Raw genomic sequence first — 21,779 nt, forward strand, 5'->3', positions numbered from 1 at the left:
GTCTTCAGCAAAATGGCGCCGGACAGCGCGGTGCTCCGGCGCCGCACTCCTCCCCCGGCCTCCGGCAGAGAGGACGCAGCAGCACTGGAGTACAGAGAAGAAAGGTGAGTATAACTGTTTATTTTTTTTGTATGTGTGTACAGTGTGAAAGGGATGAGGGGGCCACACATAACAGGATTGTGGGGTGAGGGGACCATGCATATATCAGGATTGGGGGGGTGAGGGGTACCACACATACCAGGATTGGGGGGTGAGGGGTACACACATACCAGGATTGGGGGGTGAGGGGTGCCACGCATACCAGGATTGGGGGGTGAGGGGTAACACGCATACCAGGATTGGGGGGTGAGGGGTAACACGCATACCAGGATTGGGGGGTGAGGGGACCATGCATACCAGGATTGGGGGGTGAGGGGACCATGCATACCAGGATTGAGGGTGAGGGGTGCCACAGATACCGGGATTGGGGATGAGGGGTGCCACGCATACCGGGATTGGGGATGAGGGGTGCAGCGCATACCGGGATTGGGGATGAGGGGTGCAGCGCATACCGGGATTGGGGATGAGGGGTGCTACGCATACCGGGATTGGGGATGAGGGATGCCACGCATACCGGGATTGGGGATGAGGGGTGCCACGCATACCGGGATTGGGGATGAGGGGTGCCACGCATACCGGGATTGGGGATGAGGGGTGCCACGCATACCGGGATTGGGGATGAGGGGTGCCAGGCATACAAGGATTGGGGATGAGAGGTGCCACGCATGCCAGGATTGGGGATGAGGGGTGCCACGCATGCTGGGATTGGGGATGAGGGGTGCCACGCATGCCGGGATTGTGGATGAGGGGTGCCACGCATGCCGGGATTGGGGATGAGGGATGGAGTGCCATGCATACTGGGATTGGGGATGAGGGATGGAGTTCCATGCATACCGGGATGAGGGATGGGGTACCATGCATACCAGGATGAGGGATACCATACACACCAGGATAGTGATGAGGGGTGCCATACATACCAGGATAGGGATGAGGGGTGCCACGCATACCGGGATGAGGGGTGCCAAGCATAACGGGATGAGGGGTGAGGGGTGCCACGCATACTGGGATTGGGGGTGAGGAGTGCCACGCTTACCGGGATTGGGGATGAGGGGTGCCAGGCATACTGGGATTGGGGATGAGGAGTGCCATGCATACCGGGATTGGGAATGAGGGGTGCCACGCGTACCGGGATTGGGAATGAAGGATGGGGTGCCATGCCTACCAGGATGAGGGATACCATACACACCAGGATAGGGATGAGGGATGGGGTACCATGCATACCAGGATGAGGGATACCATACACACCAGGATAAGGATGAGGGGTGCCACACATACCGGGATTGGGGGTGAGGGGTGCCACGCATACCGGGATTGGGGGAGAGGGGTGCCACGCATACCGGGATGAGGGGTGCCACGCATACCGGGATTGGGGGTGAGGGGTGCCACGCATACCGGGATTGGGAGTGAGGGATAGGGTGCCATGCATACCAGGATGAGGGATACCATACACACCAGGATAGGGATGAGGGGTGCCTCGTATACCAGGATTGGGGGTGAGGGGTGCCACGCATACCAGGATTGGGGGTGAGGGGTGCCACGCATACCAGGATTGGGGGTGAGGGGTGCCACGCATACCAGGATTGGGGGTGAGGGGTGCCATGCATACCAGGATTGGGGGTGAGGGGTACCACGCATACCAGGATTGGATGGTGGGGACAGGATAGGGGCAGCACAAATACAAGGAGGGGGGCAGCACATACCAGCATGGGAGACCATATTCCAATAAAAATGCTCACCACCCGGGCGTAGAACAGGTTCAATAGCTAGTTTCTATATAAATGTAGACGGCATACTACTTGTATCTCTCAATACTATGTTAGTATGGACTACCAGTACACGTGACTGTAATGTTCTTACAGTATTTGTGCACAAACCTTTTACGTAAGCTCACAGATTTCCAGTTTTTCTGTATTGCAGACCTATAGTGACCACATTGGATTCTAGATTGTCTTTTTAAAGCAATGCTTGCCCATCCCTCACATGGTATTGTATGCAATGCCACAATTTCCTTTCCTAAAGCGACAGATTCTGGTAGAAAATTCCTTGCGTGCCTTTGCGTATAATTGGAGGTTTTCATATGTACATTATGGGTCTATATCCTGTTGTAGTCTCCACATTACACATCATTGATCCATAATAAGGCCGCATTTAGGTTTCTGACATTACAGACATAACAAAAGACCTATAGCAGTCATAGTCAGCTCATAAGGGTGTGTTACGATGCAATCATTACAAGGTTTTGAAAAGATTAGAAGCATGTTTGTGAGATGAGTAAACCATAATGAAGCTATTATACAAGATACTAGCAGCATTATCACTGCTTTGAAAACAACAAAAATATGTAATGTACTAAATGCACTGAAAAATTAAGCTATCTTTAGTAAATAGTGCTGAAAAAAGATTACAAAAAATGTTTAAAGGGGTTTTCCACATTAATTTCTTTATTCCACGTGTTGGAGTCCTGGTCAAAACTGTCCCTATTGAAAGTAGATTAAAGTAATGTAATTAATCTCAACTTCCCTATTTGCTTCTTAAACCCTTCAGCCCCCCAAGCCTGTTTTCACCTTCCTGCCCAAGCCAAATGTTACATTTCTAACCAGTGTCACTTTATGTGGCAATAACTCTGGAACGCTTCAATGTCTCACAGTGATTCTGAGAATGTTTTTTTGTGACACATTGTTCTTTATTTTAGTGGTAAATTTAGTTCAATATTTTTTGCATTTATTTGTGAAAATATTGGAATTTTGGCGAAAATTTTCCAATTTTCTTTTATTCCCTTAAACCAGATAGTGATATCACACAAAATAGTTAATAAATAACATTTGCCACATGTCTACTTTAGATCAGCATAATTTTTTAATCAAACTTTTTTTTTAGGAAGTCAGAAGGGCTAAAAGTTTATCAGCGATTTCTCATTTTTCCAACAAAATTTACAAAACCAATTTTTTTAGGGACCACATCACATTTGAAGTGACTTTGAGGGGCCTATATGACAAAAATACCCAAAAGTGACACCATTTTAAAAATTGCACCCCTCAAAATGCTCAAAACCACATTCAATAAGTTTATCAACCTTTCAGGTGCTTCACAGGAATTAAAGCAATGTGGAAGAAAAAAATTTAAATTTTACTTTTTCCCACTAAAATGTTTCTTTAGCACCAAATTTTGCATTTGCAAGGGTAACAGGAGAAAATGGATCATACAATTTGTTGTGCAATTTCTTTTGCGTACACCAATACACTATATGTGGTGTAAAACTACTGTCTGGGCACATGGCAGGGCTCAGAAGGTCTGAAAGGAAGAAGCACCATTTGACTACAGGAACGCAAAATTCACTGGAATAGATAGTGGACGCCATGTCGAGTTTGCAGAGTCCCTGATGTGCCTAAATAATGGAAACCCCCACAAGTGACCCCATTTTGGAAACTACACCCCCGCAAGGAACTTATGTAGATGTGTCGTGAGCACCTTGAACTCACAGGTGCTTCACAGAGTTTGATAAGGTTGCGCCGTGAAAATGAAAATAAAAAAATCAATTTTCCTGCAAAAATGTTGCTTCAGCCCCAACTTTTTCATTTTCACAAGGGTAACAGAAGAAAATGGATCATACAATTTGTTGTGCAATTTCTCCTGAGTATACTGACACCCCATATGTGGTGGGAAACTACTGTTTGGGCACACGGCAGGGCTCGGAAAGAAATAAGCATCAATTGAATTCTGGAGCGCAATTTTGGCTGGAATAGATTAAACAGAACAGCTGAATCTCCCATAAGTGACCCCATTATACAAATTACACCCCCCCAATGAATTCATCTAGGGGTAGAGTCAGCATTTTGACTCCATATGTGCTTCACCAATTTTTATACTATTGGCTGGTGAAGAAAGAATAATTACATTTTTACCACTAAAATGTTGTTTTAACCCAAAATATTACATTTTTATAAGGGCTAACAGCAAAAAATGAACCTTACAGTTTGTTGGGCAATTTCTCCTGAGTGTACCAATACCCTACCTGTAATCAGGAAATAATTTTCAGGCACAGTGGAAAGCTCAGAAGGGAAGAAACATCATATTATTAAGGTTTAACACCTTATTAAGCACTCTCTCATTTGTAAGATCAGCGCTCAAGACATGGCATAGCTGTAAGCATTTATAGCAGTTGTTTGAAGCGATAGCATATTCTCTATCTACAGTAGTGTGATGGACTTGAATGTGTTATCAACAAGCTGAGACATTTTCTGAATTCCCATTCTTGATCAACCTTCAAGATCTTCTAGTTATAAAAAAATTGTAACCCTGATGTGTCCCAGATAATGCAGTTATGTCAATTTTTGCCTATTTCTGCATCATGCATTAATAGGAGAGTTGGTGCCGAGGTGGCTAAAACCTTAAAGAGGTTGTCCACTACTTTTTGATTGATGAAGTGAGTGGTTCGGGCTGGCGGCCGCCGCCACCTATAATAGTTGATCGGTGAGGGCACCTCAACCTGGATAAGTATCCCATGAGCAGCAAATGGAGATAGGAGGCAGAGGTGGGACAATAGCAGGAGATTTTAGAGAGAGTCCCACAGTTATTAGCGACGCACAAACGATCACACCTCTATCTATTACACAGTATATACAAAGTTTCTACATGATGTTGGGGCGAGAGCTGATGCCTGCTGCTCAAGATGCAAAGCTGGCAACATTATACTTCTACGTATGATGTGGTCCTGTATTGGAAAGGAGGAGTAAGTATAAATTTATAGGGTGTAAATCTGCATGACTGCTTTGGTCTGTGTACTCGGTTATGTATAACACCTACTGGCAACTGATCCGGGTAAGTCAATATTTCCTATAAACTCATTGTACAGGATTTGTTAGATGAATAAAAGCCCTATGATACAAGAATTCATAAATAAAATAAATTGGCTCTGAAACCTTGAAAAAGGGTATTCAGAAAAAGAGGCACTATAGAAAAGTCTTAAAAGCTTAGGGTCCATAGCTTGATACCCCTGGTATACCAGAGAATTAATGCATTTCAGATTAGACCCAATCTAATACTTAGCTAAGTGCTAAATGAAAGGAGACAATAGTGTTTTGTACATCTCTTTTCCATATTTAGTGTTAATTACAAGATATTATGCACATTATACTGTATGAAATTATGGGAGTTACTTTTTTCCCTCGTCTGAAACATATTTACAATGATGATATGTATTAGTTTTCTTTGTAAATTGCATAGTTCAAACATGTATTGCGTCCACAATTATTTCTATATTGTTGCTGTGACAAAACTATTATAAATCTGTTATACTGAAATGGGGATGGCATGGGTGCGATTGAGGGGTTAATGTGTTTGTTGTAAAAATTGAAGCTTTTCAATCAAGAAACACAAAAAATAAGAAAATTAGCCTTAGGCCTGTCACTTCAGCACTGCCTCCTTGATGCTGTCCCCATCTATGTTGACAGGACTGTGGCGGTGACGTCAGGACTACACTACACGACTGATGCAGTCAATCACTTGACTTAGGGAGTCTAATTTTATCTAAAATGGCATGACCAATGAGCCCAGTGATTGGCTGCAGCAATCCCATGCTGGATTTGGAGAGACATTGCTCATTTTCTTATTTTTACATATAGCAAGTCTGTTGAGTTAAAAAAAAAACTATAAAGATACGTGCACATTTTACAGAAATGTAAAAACAATATTGCTGTGCAGAGTTCTGAATCCCTGAAGCAACTAACAGAAGTGACATGTTTATTCTTCCTCGGAGAAGCTGGCCGCTCTCTATATTTGAAAATATACAGTAACAGATGCCGGCGGTGATTAAAGAATACGACCACCGACATTTTCCCGAGGCGACCTGAGAAAATTTGGCAGGTGCCCCAAGATCTGAAAGACGCCGTGTGCACATACATTTACTTGGAAATATATTTAGAAAGAAAATGACCTCATATTTCAGTATTAAGCGGACAAATGCACATATAGTAAATATAAAGGCAGCACTAATATCTCTATTAGACGTGATCTGGTTTTGTTTCTCTCTTGCATAGGGAGGGAAACTGATGGTAAAGCTAATCCCATGTGTGGAGCAGTTTTGCTATATAGTACATCAGAATACTACTAATGCTGAACAGAAAGACGCTACAAACCATATTATTCTATCAAGCTAAGGATGACAAACTGGTGCAGAAGTTAAACAAAATCCAGCTTGGTCACAAAACAATTGGCCAGACACAACTGATAAATCCAGCTTAACCCCTTAACGCTCCATGACATAATTTTACGCCATGAAGCGTGTCTGAATGTTTGGAGCGGGCTCAATACATTACTGATGTTAACTTCTTGAATGCCGCTTTCTATCATTGACAGCGGCATTTAAGTACTGCAGTCTGACCCGTGTGTTTATTCAAGTGCCCGTTAGCCCCCCGCAATCGCTTTGAGCCAATGGGTTACTATGACAGCTGGGAGCCTGCAGAAGGTCCATGTGTTTGTCATATTATTTCTCTTGTGATGTCCTAAGAGACTGTGATTTTTACTAGACTATATATAAATAGTTTACACACCCCTGTGAAAATGCCAGGTTTTTCTTGTGTAAAAAGATCATACCAAGAACAATCATTTCAGCACTTTTTCCGCCTTTACTGTCACCCATATCTGTTCAAATCCAATGGGAAACAAACTGAAATCATTTTGAGAGAGAAAATAAAACGAACAAAACTAAAATATGATAAGAACCTAACCTAAAAGTCTAACGGGTATCATGAAAATAATTATATGAATAATCAGTATATCAAAAAGAACCCCAGACACATAGGAGATATGAAAAATACACTATAATTTTATTATGTACAAAAAAATATAAGTTAAGACATCACGTGATAAATGTTGGGAGAGAAATAGCTAAAACCATAGTGGGATACAAAATACAGAATCCCAACAAGTGACAATAAGGAACGCACTAATGGTCCCAGGTTACTATAAGTGCCCCATAGACTACAGCAGGGGTCCTCAAACTTTTTAAACACGGGGCCAGTTCACGGTCCCTCAGACCATTGGAGGGCCGGAATATAGTTTTTTTTTAAAAGCTATGAACAAATTCCTATGAACACTGCACATATCTTATTTTGACGTAAAAAAAACAATACAGGAACAAATACAATATTTAAAATGAAGAATAAGTAAAGTTAGACAAACCGGTATTTCAATAGGCAGGTAAATGTCCCCAATAGGCAGGTAAATGTCCCCAATAGGCAGGTAAATATCCCCAATAGGCACCATAGGTCCCCAATAGGCAGGTAAATGTCCCCAATAGGCAGCATAGGTCCCCAATAGCCAGGTAAATGTCCCCAATAGGCAGGCTATTTCCCCCTTATAATGCCCCATGCAGGCTGTTCCCCCCTTATAATGCCCCATGCAGGATGTCACCCCCCATATAATGCCCCATGCAGGATGTCCCTTTCTCCCACCATATAATGCCCCATGCAAGATATCACTCCCCTGTCTTTATAATACCCCATGCAGGATGTCACCCCCCCATATAATGCCCCATGCAGGATGTCACTCCCCTGTCGTTATAATGCCCCATTCAGGATGTCACCCCCCATATAATGCGCCACGCAGGATATCACTGCCCTGTCGTTATAATGTCCCATTCAGGATGTCACCCCCCCATATAATGCGCCATGCAGGATATCACTCCCCTGTCGTTATAATGCCCCTTTCAGGATGTCACCCCCCCATATAATACCCCATGCAGCATGTCACTCCCCCATATAATGCCCCATGTAGGATGTCACCCCCCCATATAATGCCCCATGCAGCATGTCACCCCCCCATATAATGCCCCATGCAGGATATCACTCCCCTGTCATTATAATGCCCCATGCAGCATGTCACCCCCCCATATAATTCCCCATGCAGTATGTCACCCCCCCCCATATAATACCCCATGCAGGATGTCACCCCTAATATTATGTCCCATGCCTCCATACATTAAAAAAAAAATGCAATACTCACCTCCCTCCTCCTCACCTGCTGCAGCTGCTCAATTCCAGACTCCAGCCTCATCCCGCTCTGCGCTGCCTGTGATGGCTCAGGGGTGGGCGCGGTGTAAAGACGTCACCGCACCCTCTGACCTGACACTTCACAGGGAGCGCGCACCAGGAAGACAACGGATCTGCGGACGCACGGGGCCCTGAGCAAGCGGGGGGAAGGGCGGGCGCTGGCACCGCTCTCCTCTGCCCACAACCCAGTGGGCCGGATAAAAATCCTCCGCGGGCCGCATGTGGCCCGCGGGCCGTAGTTTGAGGACCCCTGGACTACAGTATAGTACAAGCAGATTAAACACAGCTGATATAGTAAATGCCCAGCAAGTCCAAGTGTACATAAAGTTATAAATAACCAAGCAATGTGAACTGAGGTCTAAGATGGTAGACATGCAAGAAATAGGAGCATGTTCACACTAGCAAAAAGAAACAAAACCTACAAAAGACAAAAGACAAACATATATCTCATACCCTACCATCATTATATATAAATGTAAAGCAAAGTTGCATAATAAATATAGGGTACTTAGTGAACTATTTTTGATCAAAAAAAGTATACAAGCCGTCCCACCAGCGGCAAGGTGACCCTAAATTGGGACGGTACCTATACTGCCTATATTAAAAACCTTACTGTATATCAAAGTTGAAGTAATGCATATAAAAGGGTAGACAAATAGGACCGGGTCCCAACTCCAGACCACCCAGGCCCGTGGTAAGCTACATATATACCAGTCAGCTCAACAAAGGGGATGCCACACCCTTAAATTGCACAGAATGCAAACAAGACAAAAAACCAAGCAATGTGAACTGAGGTCTAAGATGGTAGACATGCAAGAAATAGGAGCATGTTCACACTAGCAAAAAGAAACAAAACCTACAAAAGACAAAAATATATCTCATACCCTACCATCATTATATATAAATGTAAAGCAAAGTTGCATAATAAATATAGGGTACTTAGTGAACTATTTTTGATCAAAAAAAGTATACAAGCCGTCCCACCAGCGGCAAGGTGACCCTAAATTGGGACGGTACCTATACTGCCTATATTAAAAACCTTACTGTATATCAAAGTTGAAGTAATGCATATAAAAGGGTAGACAAATAGGACCGGGTCCCAACTCCAGACCACCCAGGCCCGTGGTAAGCTACATATATACCAGTCAGCTCAACAAAGGGGATGCCACACCCTTAAATTGCACAGAATGCAAACAAGACAAAAAACCAAGCAATGTGAACTGAGGTCTAAGATGGTAGACATGCAAGAAATAGGAGCATGTTCACACTAGCAAAAAGAAACAAAACCTACAAAAGACAAAAATATATCTCATACCCTACCATCATTATATATAAATGTAAAGCAAAGTTGCATAATAAATATAGGGTACTTAGTGAACTATTTTTGATCAAAAAAAGTATACAAGCCGTCCCACCAGCGGCAAGGTGACCCTAAATTGGGACGGTACCTATACTGCCTATATTAAAAACCTTACTGTATATCAAAGTTGAAGTAATGCATATAAAAGGGTAGACAAATAGGACCGGGTCCCAACTCCAGACCACCCAGGCCCGTGGTAAGCTACATATATACCAGTCAGCTCAACAAAGGGGATGCCACACCCTTAAATTGCACAGAATGCAAACAAGACAAAAAACCAAGCAATGTGAACTGAGGTCTAAGATGGTAGACATGCAAGAAATAGGAGCATGTTCACACTAGCAAAAAGAAACAAAACCTACAAAAGACAAAAGACAAAAATATATCTCATACCCTACCATCATTATATATAAATGTAAAGCAAAGTTGCATAATAAATATAGGGTACTTAGTGAACTATTTTTGATCAAAAAAAGTATACAAGCCGTCCCACCAGCGGCAAGGTGACCCTAAATTGGGACGGTACCTATACTGCCTATATTAAAAACCTTACTGTATATCAAAGTTGAAGTAATGCATATAAAAGGGTAGACAAATAGGACCGGGTCCCAACTCCAGACCACCCAGGCCCGTGGTAAGCTACATATATACCAGTCAGCTCAACAAAGGGGATGCCACACCCTTAAATTGCACAGAATGCAAACAAGACAAAAAACCAAGCAATGTGAACTGAGGTCTAAGATGGTAGACATGCAAGAAATAGGAGCATGTTCACACTAGCAAAAAGAAACAAAACCTACAAAAGACAAAAATATATCTCATACCCTACCATCATTATATATAAATGTAAAGCAAAGTTGCATAATAAATATAGGGTACTTAGTGAACTATTTTTGATCAAAAAAAGTATACAAGCCGTCCCACCAGTGGCAAGGTGACCCTAAATTGGGACGGTACCTATACTGCCTATATTAAAAACCTTACTGTATATCAAAGTTGAAGTAATGCATATAAAAGGGTAGACAAATAGGACCGGGTCCCAACTCCAGACCACCCAGGCCCGTGGTAAGCTACATATATACCAGTCAGCTCAACAAAGGGGATGCCACACCCTTAAATTGCACAGAATGCAAACAAGACAAAAAACCAAGCAATGTGAACTGAGGTCTAAGATGGTAGACATGCAAGAAATAGGAGCATGTTCAAACTAGCAAAAAGAAACAAAACCTACAAAAGACAAAAGACAAAAATATATCTCATACCCTACCATCATTATATATAAATGTAAAGCAAAGTTGCATAATAAATATAGGGTACTTAGTGAACTATTTTTGATCAAAAAAAGTATACAAGCCGTCCCACCAGCGGCAAGGTGACCCTAAATTGGGACGGTACCTATACTGCCTATATTAAAAACCTTACTGTATATCAAAGTTGAAGTAATGCATATAAAAGGGTAGACAAATAGGACCGGGTCCCAACTCCAGACCACCCAGGCCCGTGGTAAGCTACATATATACCAGTCAGCTCAACAAAGGGGATGCCACACCCTTAAATTGCACAGAATGCAAACAAGACAAAAAACCAAGCAATGTGAACTGAGGTCTAAGATGGTAGACATGCAAGAAATAGGAGCATGTTCACACTAGCAAAAAGAAACAAAACCTACAAAAGACAAAAATATATCTCATACCCTACCATCATTATATATAAATGTAAAGCAAAGTTGCATAATAAATATAGGGTACTTAGTGAACTATTTTTGATCAAAAAAAGTATACAAGCCGTCCCACCAGCGGCAAGGTGACCCTAAATTGGGACGGTACCTATACTGCCTATATTAAAAACCTTACTGTATATCAAAGTTGAAGTAATGCATATAAAAGGGTAGACAAATAGGACTGGGTCCCAACTCCAGACCACCCAGGCCCGTGGTAAGCTACATATATACCAGTCAGCTCAACAAAGGGGATGCCACACCCTTAAATTGCACAGAATGCAAACAAGACAAAAAACCAAGCAATGTGAACTGAGGTCTAAGATGGTAGACATGCAAGAAATAGGAGCATGTTCACACTAGCAAAAAGAAACAAAACCTACAAAAGACAAAAATATATCTCATACCCTACCATCATTATATATAAATGTAAAGCAAAGTTGCATAATAAATATAGGGTACTTAGTGAACTATTTTTGATCAAAAAAAGTATACAAGCCGTCCCACCAGCGGCAAGGTGACCCTAAATTGGGACGGTACCTATACTGCCTATATTAAAAACCTTACTGTATATCAAAGTTGAAGTAACGCATATAAAAGGGTAGACAAATAGGACTGGGTCCCAACTCCAGACCACCCAGGCCCGTGGTAAGCTACATATATACCAGTCAGCTCAACAAAGGGGATGCCACACCCTTAAATTGCACAGAATGCAAACAAGACAAAAAACCAAGCAATGTGAACTGAGGTCTAAGATGGTAGATATGCAAGAAATAGGAGCATGTTCACACTAGCAAAAAGAAACAAAACCTACAAAAGACAAAAATATATCTCATACCCTACCATCATTATATATAAATGTAAAGCAAAGTTGCATAATAAATATAGGGTACTTAGTGAACTATTTTTGATCAAAAAAAGTATACAAGCCGTCCCACCAGCGGCAAGGTGACCCTAAATTGGGACGGTACCTATACTGCCTATATTAAAAACCTTACTGTATATCAAAGTTGAAGTAATGCATATAAAAGGGTAGACAAATAGGACTGGGTCCCAACTCCAGACCACCCAGGCCCGTGGTAAGCTACATATATACCAGTCAGCTCAACAAAGGGGATGCCACACCCTTAAATTGCACAGAATGCAAACAAGACAAAAAACCAAGCAATGTGAACTGAGGTCTAAGATGGTAGACATGCAAGAAATAGGAGCATGTTCACACTAGCAAAAAGAAACAAAACCTACAAAAGACAAAAATATATCTCATACCCTACCATCATTATATATAAATGTAAAGCAAAGTTGCATAATAAATATAGGGTACTTAGTGAACTATTTTTGATCAAAAAAAGTATACAAGCCGTCCCACCAGCGGCAAGGTGACCCTAAATTGGGACGGTACCTATACTGCCTATATTAAAAACCTTACTGTATATCAAAGTTGAAGTAATGCATATAAAAGGGTAGACAAATAGGACCGGGTCCCAACTCCAGACCACCCAGGCCCGTGGTAAGCTACATATATACCAGTCAGCTCAACAAAGGGGATGCCACACCCTTAAATTGCACAGAATGCAAACAAGACAAAAAACCAAGCAATGTGAACTGAGGTCTAAGATGGTAGACATGCAAGAAATAGGAGCATGTTCACACTAGCAAAAAGAAACAAAACCTACAAAAGACAAAAGACAAAAATATATCTCATACCCTACCATCATTATATATAAATGTAAAGCAAAGTTGCATAATAAATATAGGGTACTTAGTGAACTATTTTTGATCAGAAAAAGTATACAAGCCGTCCCACCAGCGGCAAGGTGACCCTAAATTGGGACGGTACCTATACTGCCTATATTAAAAACCTTACTGTATATCAAAGTTGAAGTAATGCATATAAAAGGGTAGACAAATAGGACTGGGTCCCAACTCCAGACCACCCAGGCCCGTGGTAAGCTACATATATACCAGTCAGCTCAACAAAGGGGATGCCACACCCTTAAATTGCACAGAATGCAAACAAGACAAAAAACCAAGCAATGTGAACTGAGGTCTAAGATGGTAGACATGCAAGAAATAGGAGCATGTTCACACTAGCAAAAAGAAACAAAACCTACAAAAGACAAAAATATATCTCATACCCTACCATCATTATATATAAATGTAAAGCAAAGTTGCATAATAAATATAGGGTACTTAGTGAACTATTTTTGATCAAAAAAAGTATACAAGCCGTCCCACCAGCGGCAAGGTGACCCTAAATTGGGACGGTACCTATACTGCCTATATTAAAAACCTTACTGTATATCAAAGTTGAAGTAATGCATATAAAAGGGTAGACAAATAGGACTGGGTCCCAACTCCAGACCACCCAGGCCCGTGGTAAGCTACATATATACCAGTCAGCTCAACAAAGGGGATGCCACACCCTTAAATTGCACAGAATGCAAACAAGACAAAGAACCAAGCAATGTGAACTGAGGTCTAAGATGGTAGACATGCAAGAAATAGGAGCATGTTCACACTAGCAAAAAGAAACAAAACCTACAAAAGACAAAAATATATCTCATACCCTACCATCATTATATATAAATGTAAAGCAAAGTTGCATAATAAATATAGGGTACTTAGTGAACTATTTTTGATCAAAAAAAGTATACAAGCCGTCCCACCAGCGGCAAGGTGACCCTAAATTGGGACGGTACCTATACTGCCTATATTAAAAACCTTACTGTATATCAAAGTTGAAGTAATGCATATAAAAGGGTAGACAAATAGGACCGGGTCCCAACTCCAGACCACCCAGGCCCGTGGTAAGCTACATATATACCAGTCAGCTCAACAAAGGGGATGCCACACCCTTAAATTGCACAGAATGCAAACAAGACAAAAAACCAAGCAATGTGAACTGAGGTCTAAGATGGTAGACATGCAAGAAATAGGAGCATGTTCACACTAGCAAAAAGAAACAAAACCTACAAAAGACAAAAGACAAAAATATATCTCATACCCTACCATCATTATATATAAATGTAAAGCAAAGTTGCATAATAAATATAGGGTACTTAGTGAACTATTTTTGATCAGAAAAAGTATACAAGCCGTCCCACCAGCGGCAAGGTGACCCTAAATTGGGACGGTACCTATACTGCCTATATTAAAAACCTTACTGTATATCAAAGTTGAAGTAATGCATATAAAAGGGTAGACAAATAGGACTGGGTCCCAACTCCAGACCACCCAGGCCCGTGGTAAGCTACATATATACCAGTCAGCTCAACAAAGGGGATGCCACACCCTTAAATTGCACAGAATGCAAACAAGACAAAAAACCAAGCAATGTGAACTGAGGTCTAAGATGGTAGACATGCAAGAAATAGGAGCATGTTCACACTAGCAAAAAGAAACAAAACCTACAAAAGACAAAAATATATCTCATACCCTACCATCATTATATATAAATGTAAAGCAAAGTTGCATAATAAATATAGGGTACTTAGTGAACTATTTTTGATCAAAAAAAGTATACAAGCCGTCCCACCAGCGGCAAGGTGACCCTAAATTGGGACGGTACCTATACTGCCTATATTAAAAACCTTACTGTATATCAAAGTTGAAGTAATGCATATAAAAGGGTAGACAAATAGGACTGGGTCCCAACTCCAGACCACCCAGGCCCGTGGTAAGCTACATATATACCAGTCAGCTCAACAAAGGGGATGCCACACCCTTAAATTGCACAGAATGCAAACAAGACAAAGAACCAAGCAATGTGAACTGAGGTCTAAGATGGTAGACATGCAAGAAATAGGAGCATGTTCACACTAGCAAAAAGAAACAAAACCTACAAAAGACAAAAATATATCTCATACCCTACCATCATTATATATAAATGTAAAGCAAAGTTGCATAATAAATATAGGGTACTTAGTGAACTATTTTTGATCAAAAAAAGTATACAAGCCGTCCCACCAGCGGCAAGGTGACCCTAAATTGGGACGGTACCTATACTGCCTATATTAAAAACCTTACTGTATATCAAAGTTGAAGTAATGCATATAAAAGGGTAGACAAATAGGACTGGGTCCCAACTCCAGACCACCCAGGCCCGTGGTAAGCTACATATATACCAGTCAGCTCAACAAAGGGGATGCCACACCCTTAAATTGCAGAGAATGCAAACAAGACAAAAAACCAAGCAATTTGAACTGAGGTCTAAGATGGTAGACATGCAAGAAATAGGAGCATGTTCACACTAGCAAAAAGAAACAAAACCTACAAAAGACAAAAATATATCTCATACCCTACCATCATTATATATAAATGTAAAGCAAAGTTGCATAATAAATATAGGGTACTTAGTGAACTATTTTTGATCAAAAAAAGTATACAAGCCGTCCCACCAGCGGCAAGGTGACCCTAAATTGGGACGGTACCTATACTGCCTATATTAAAAACCTTACTGTATATCAAAGTTGAAGTAATGCATATAAAAGGGTAGACAAATAGGACTGGGTCCCAACTCCAGACCACCCAGGCCCGTGGTAAGCTACATATATACCAGTCAGCTCAACAAAGGGGATGCCACACCCTTAAATTGCACAGAATGCAAACAAGACAAAAAACCAAGCAATGTGAACTGAGGTCTAAGATGGTAGACATGCAAGAAATAGGAGCATGTTCACACTAGCAAAAAGAAACAAAACCTACAAAAGACAAAAATATATCTCATACCCTACCATCATTATATATAAATATAAAGCAAAGTTGCATAATAAATATAGGGTACTTAGTGAACTATTTTTGATCAAAAAAAGTATACAAGCCGTCCCACCAGCGGCAAGGTGGCCCTAAATTGGGACGGTACCTATACTGCCTATATTAAAAACCTTACTGTATATCAAAGTTGAAGTAATGCATATAAAAGGGTAGACAAATAGGACCGGGTCCCAACTCCAGACCACCCAGGCCCGTGGTAAGCTACATATATACCAGTCAGCTCAACAAAGGGGATGCCACACCCTTAAATTGCACAGAATGCAAACAAGACAAAAAACCAAGCAATGTGAACTGAGGTCTAAGATGGTAGACATGCAAGAAATAGGAGCATGTTCACACTAGCAAAAAGAAACAAAACCTACAAAAGACAAAAGACAAAAATATATCCCATACTGGTATATATGTAGCTTACCACGGGCCTGGGTGGTCTGGAGTTGGGACCCGGTCCTATTTGTCTACCCTTTTATATGCATTACTTCAACTTTGATATACAGTAAGGTTTTTAATATAGGCAGTATAGGTACCGTCCCAATTTAGGGTCACCTTGCCGCTGGTGGGACGGCTTGTATACTTTTTTTGATCAAAAATAGTTCACTAAGTACCCTATATTTATTATGCAACTTTGCTTTACATTTATATATAATGATGGTAGGGTATGAGATATATTTTTGTCTTTTGTCTTGTAGGTTTTGTTTCTTTTTGCTAGTGTGAACATGCTCCTATTTCTTGCATGTCTACCATCTTAGACCTCAGTTCACATTGCTTGTTTTTTTGTCTTGTTTGCATTCTGTGCAATTTAAGGGTGTGGCATCCCCTTTGTTGAGCTGACTGGTATATATGTAGCTTACCACGGGCCTGGGTGGTCTGGAGTTGGGACCCGGTCCTATTTGTCTACCCTTTTATATGCATTACTTCAACTTTGATATACAGTAAGGTTTTTAATATAGGCAGTATAGGTACCGTCCCAATTTAGGGTCACCTTGCCGCTGGTGGGACGGCTTGTATACTTTTTTTGATCAAAAATAGTTCACTAAGTACCCTATATTTATTATGCAACTTTGCTTTACATTTATATATAATGATGGTAGGGTATGAGATATATTTTTGTCTTTTGTCTTTTGTAGGTTTTGTTTCTTTTTGCTAGTGTGAACATGCTCCTATTTCTTGCATGTCTACCATCTTAGACCTCAGTTCACATTGCTTGGTTTTTTGTCTTGTTTGCATTCTGTGCAATTTAAGGGTGTGGCATCCCCTTTGTTGAGCTGACTGGTATATATGTAGCTTACCACGGGCCTGGGTGGTCTGGAGTTGGGACCCGGTCCTATTTGTCTACCCTTTTATATGCATTACTTCAACTTTGATATACAGTAAGGTTTTTAATATAGGCAGTATAGGTACCGTCCCAATTTAGGGTCACCTTGCCGCTGGTGGGACGGCTTGTATACTTTTTTTGATCAAAAATAGTTCACTAAGTACCCTATATTTATTATGCAACTTTGCTTTACATTTATATATAATGATGGTAGGGTATGAGATATATTTTTGTCTTTTGTCTTGTAGGTTTTGTTTCTTTTTGCTAGTGTGAACATGCTCCTATTTCTTGCATGTCTACCATCTTAGACCTCAGTTCACATTGCTTGTTTTTTTGTCTTGTTTGCATTCTGTGCAATTTAAGGGTGTGGCATCCCCTTTGTTGAGCTGACTGGTATATATGTAGCTTACCACGGGCCTGGGTGGTCTGGAGTTGGGACCCGGTCCTATTTGTCTACCCTTTTATATGCATTACTTCAACTTTGATATACAGTAAGGTTTTTAATATAGGCAGTATAGGTACCGTCCCAATTTAGGGTCACCTTGCCGCTGGTGGGACGGCTTGTATACTTTTTTTGATCAAAAATAGTTCACTAAGTACCCTATATTTATTATGCAACTTTGCTTTACATTTATATATAATGATGGTAGGGTATGAGATATATTTTTGTCTTTTGTCTTTTGTAGGTTTTGTTTCTTTTTGCTAGTGTGAACATGCTCCTATTTCTTGCATGTCTACCATCTTAGACCTCAGTTCACATTGCTTGGTTTTTTGTCTTGTTTGCATTCTGTGCAATTTAAGGGTGTGGCATCCCCTTTGTTGAGCTGACTGGTATATATGTAGCTTACCACGGGCCTGGGTGGTCTGGAGTTGGGACCCGGTCCTATTTGTCTACCCTTTTATATGCATTACTTCAACTTTGATATACAGTAAGGTTTTTAATATAGGCAGTATAGGTACCGTCCCAATTTAGGGTCACCTTGCCGCTGGTGGGACGGCTTGTATACTTTTTTTGATCAAAAATAGTTCACTAAGTACCCTATATTTATTATGCAACTTTGCTTTACATTTATATATAATGATGGTAGGGTATGAGATATATTTTTGTCTTTTGTCTTTTGTAGGTTTTGTTTCTTTTTGCTAGTGTGAACATGCTCCTATTTCTTGCATGTCTACCATCTTAGACCTCAGTTCACATTGCTTGGTTTTTTGTCTTGTTTGCATTCTGTGCAATTTAAGGGTGTGGCATCCCCTTTGTTGAGCTGACTGGTATATATGTAGCTTACCACGGGCCTGGGTGGTCTGGAGTTGGGACCCGGTCCTATTTGTCTACCCTTTTATATGCATTACTTCAACTTTGATATACAGTAAGGTTTTTAATATAGGCAGTATAGGTACCGTCCCAATTTAGGGTCACCTTGCCGCTGGTGGGACGGCTTGTATACTTTTTTTGATCAAAAATAGTTCACTAAGTACCCTATATTTATTATGCAACTTTGCTTTACATTTATATATAATGATGGTAGGGTATGAGATATATTTTTGTCTTTTGTCTTTTGTAGGTTTTGTTTCTTTTTGCTAGTGTGAACATGCTCCTATTTCTTGCATGTCTACCATCTTAGACCTCAGTTCACATTGCTTGGTTTTTTGTCTTGTTTGCATTCTGTGCAATTTAAGGGTGTGGCATCCCCTTTGTTGAGCTGACTGGTATATATGTAGCTTACCACGGGCCTGGGTGGTCTGGAGTTGGGACCCGGTCCTATTTGTCTACCCTTTTATATGCATTACTTCAACTTTGATATACAGTAAGGTTTTTAATATAGGCAGTATAGGTACCGTCCCAATTTAGGGTCACCTTGCCGCTGGTGGGACGGCTTGTATACTTTTTTTGATCAAAAATAGTTCACTAAGTACCCTATATTTATTATGCAACTTTGCTTTACATTTATATATAATGATGGTAGGGTATGAGATATATTTTTGTCTTTTGTCGGTTTTGTTTCTTTTTGCTAGTGTGAACATGCTCCTATTTCTTGCATGTCTACCATCTTAGACCTCAGTTCACATTGCTTGGTTTTTTGTCTTGTTTGCATTCTGTGCAATTTAAGGGTGTGGCATCCCCTTTGTTGAGCTGACTGGTATATATGTAGCTTACCACGGGCCTGGGTGGTCTGGAGTTGGGACCCGGTCCTATTTGTCTACCCTTTTATATGCATTACTTCAACTTTGATATACAGTAAGGTTTTTAATATAGGCAGTATAGGTACCGTCCCAATTTAGGGTCACCTTGCCGCTGGTGGGACGGCTTGTATACTTTTTTTGATCAAAAATAGTTCACTAAGTACCCTATATTTATTATGCAACTTTGCTTTACATTTATATATAATGATGGTAGGGTATGAGATATATTTTTGTCTTTTGTAGGTTTTGTTTCTTTTTGCTAGTGTGAACATGCTCCTATTTCTTGCATGTCTACCATCTTAGACCTCAGTTCACATTGCTTGGTTTTTTGTCTTGTTTGCATTCTGTGCAATTTAAGGGTGTGGCATCCCCTTTGTTGAGCTGACTGGTATATATGTAGCTTACCACGGGCCTGGGTGGTCTGGAGTTGGGACCCGGTCCTATTTGTCTACCCTTTTATATGCATTACTTCAACTTTGATATACAGTAAGGTTTTTAATATAGGCAGTATAGGTACCGTCCCAATTTAGGGTCACCTTGCCGCTGGTGGGACGGCTTGTATACTTTTTTTGATCAAAAATAGTTCACTAAGTACCCTATATTTATTATGCAACTTTGCTTTACATTTATATATAATGATGGTAGGGTATGAGATATATTTTTGTCTTTTGTAGGTTTTGTTTCTTTTTGCTAGTGTGAACATGCTCCTATTTCTTGCATGTCTACCATCTTAGACCTCAGTTCACATTGCTTGGTTTTTTGTCTTGTTTGCATTCTGTGCAATTTAAGGGTGTGGCATCCCCTTTGTTGAGCTGACTGGTATATATGTAGCTTACCACGGGCCTGGGTGGTCTGGAGTTGGGACCCGGTCCTATTTGTCTACCCTTTTATATGCATTACTTCAACTTTGATATACAGTAAGGTTTTTAATATAGGCAGTATAGGTACCGTCCCAATTTAGGGTCACCTTGCCGCTGGTGGGACGGCTTGTATACTTTTTTTGATCAAAAATAGTTCACTAAGTACCCTATATTTATTATGCAACTTTGCTTTACATTTATATATAATGATGGTAGGGTATGAGATATATTTTTGTCTTTTGTAGGTTTTGTTTCTTTTTGCTAGTGTGAACATGCTCCTATTTCTTGCATGTCTACCATCTTAGACCTCAGTTCACATTGCTTGGTTTTTTGTCTTGTTTGCATTCTGTGCAATTTAAGGGTGTGGCATCCCCTTTGTTGAGCTGACTGGTATATATGTAGCTTACCACGGGCCTGGGTGGTCTGGAGTTGGGACCCGGTCCTATTGTCTACCCTTTTATATGCATTACTTCAACTTTGATATACAGTAAGGTTTTTAATATAGGCAGAATAGGTACCGTCCCAATTTAGGGTCACCTTGCCGCTGGTGGGACGGCTTGTATACTTTTTTTGATCAAAAATAGTTCACTAAGTACCCTATATTTATTATGCAACTTTGCTTTACATTTATATATAATGATGGTAGGGTATGAGATATATTTTTGTCTTTTGTCTTTTGTAGGTTTTGTTTCTTTTTGCTAGTGTGAACATGCTCCTATTTCTTGCATGTCTACCATCTTAGACCTCAGTTCACATTGCTTGGTTTTTTGTCTTGTTTGCATTCTGTGCAATTTAAGGGTGTGGCATCCCCTTTGTTGAGCTGACTGGTATATATGTAGCTTACCACGGGCCTGGGTGGTCTGGAGTTGGGACCCGGTCCTATTTGTCTACCCTTTTATATGCATTACTTCAACTTTGATATACAGTAAGGTTTTTAATATAGGCAGTATAGGTACCGTCCCAATTTAGGGTCACCTTGCCGCTGGTGGGACGGCTTGTATACTTTTTTTGATCAAAAATAGTTCACTAAGTACCCTATATTTATTATGCAACTTTGCTTTACATTTATATATAATGATGGTAGGGTATGAGATATATTTTTGTCTTTTGTCTTTTGTAGGTTTTGTTTCTTTTTGCTAGTGTGAACATGCTCCTATTTCTTGCATGTCTACCATCTTAGACCTCAGTTCACATTGCTTGGTTTTTTGTCTTGTTTGCATTCTGTGCAATTTAAAGGTGTGGCATCCCCTTTGTTGAGCTGACTGGTATATATGTAGCTTACCACGGGCCTGGGTGGTCTGGAGTTGGGACCCGGTCCTATTTGTCTACCCTTTTATATGCATTACTTCAACTTTGATATACAGTAAGGTTTTTAATATAGGCAGTATAGGTACCGTCCCAATTTAGGGTCACCTTGCCGCTGGTG

This window comes from Phyllobates terribilis, unplaced genomic scaffold (assembly GCF_046119375.1).
Source record: "Phyllobates terribilis strain yellow unplaced genomic scaffold, ASM4611937v1 Scaffold_2__4_contigs__length_985480577, whole genome shotgun sequence".
NCBI lineage: Eukaryota > Metazoa > Chordata > Amphibia > Anura > Dendrobatidae > Phyllobates > Phyllobates terribilis.